Raw genomic sequence first — 1,123 nt, forward strand, 5'->3', positions numbered from 1 at the left:
CAGGTATTGAATTATTTTTTCCTGCATCCTAGTTGTTTTAAAGAGATCTTTTCTTACTTTTTCACTAGCTGCAATGGTGTCTTTCATGTCAGAAAGTCTATTTTCACTTTCACGCAAACGGTTTTGCCAGCTTGTGATTGAGGTTTTAACAAAATAGCAATTTTTATTCTGAAAGGTAATCATATGTTCCCAGTAGATATTAGCAACTTCCACACGATCTCTAGGGATAATTCGCTGTTCTGAACCATGCTTCAGAAAAACATTTCCAGCAGTCTGTGCAGGATTTATTCCTATTGCATCATTGGTAATAATTGCACTTATTGCTGCAGGAACTTTAAATTCTCCTGCGGCAAACTTTAAGACTGCTGTGAAAGATATAATTTCAGGAACACTCAGTACATTGTACGGCAGCCGCGGGTCCGATGTCAGCGTGATCTTGAAGGACACCTTCGACATGGTGGCCTGCTGCTTATTTCAATTCTTTATTGTTCTATATGGGAGTGCTTTGTCTGAGGGACAGTGCACTATAATCTTTTCCCAAGTCGTGGGTTTGCTTTTTATGCAGTCAGTGATTTCTTATGACATGCAGAAACTTCATAAAGATAAGATCCCCGTTGTTGATTAGCTGAAGAATTTCCTATGCACTGTGATTTTTGTTCATAGACTCTGTACTATACCTATGCATTTAAGGTTTCCTCCTACTTTCTCTTTCAGGAGTTTTAATATTTCCATTTTAAAATTTAAATCCCTGTCCCACTTTTACTGAAGTTATGTACTTGATCATAGGCATGGATCTATTTTTAGCCTTTGGCATATGAAAAGTCAGTTTTTCCAGCACCACTTACTAAAGAGTCTATAAATCTTCCAGTGAATGTTTAGGCCATTGGTCAAAGATAAGGTGAATGTGTGTGTGTTTGCAGTTGTGTCTGTATCATTTAATCTGTTCCATTGATCTTGTTCTTTTTTTTTTGACATCAGTTATTTTTATTTTAAAGAAAAAAATAAAAACAATGGTTCAAAATCTTAGAGCAAGATTTTAGGAGAGTAACAATGGTTAATACATTGTGTATTGTTACTGCCAAAGTAGTTTCTCATATTACAAGATATAGGCAAGAAATAATAA

The 1,123-nt window shown here is 35.4% G+C and overlaps 1 pseudogene; it reads right to left on the reverse strand.

Moving 5' to 3' along the window:
• Window positions 1-207: 207 nt before the first annotated feature.
• Window positions 208-456, reverse strand: LOC101573468 (annotated as a pseudogene).
• Between the last annotated feature and the right edge of the window lie 667 nt (window positions 457-1,123).

Source organism: Octodon degus, unplaced genomic scaffold, assembly GCF_000260255.1.
Source record: "Octodon degus isolate 3935 unplaced genomic scaffold, OctDeg1.0 scaffold00482, whole genome shotgun sequence".
NCBI lineage: Eukaryota > Metazoa > Chordata > Mammalia > Rodentia > Octodontidae > Octodon > Octodon degus.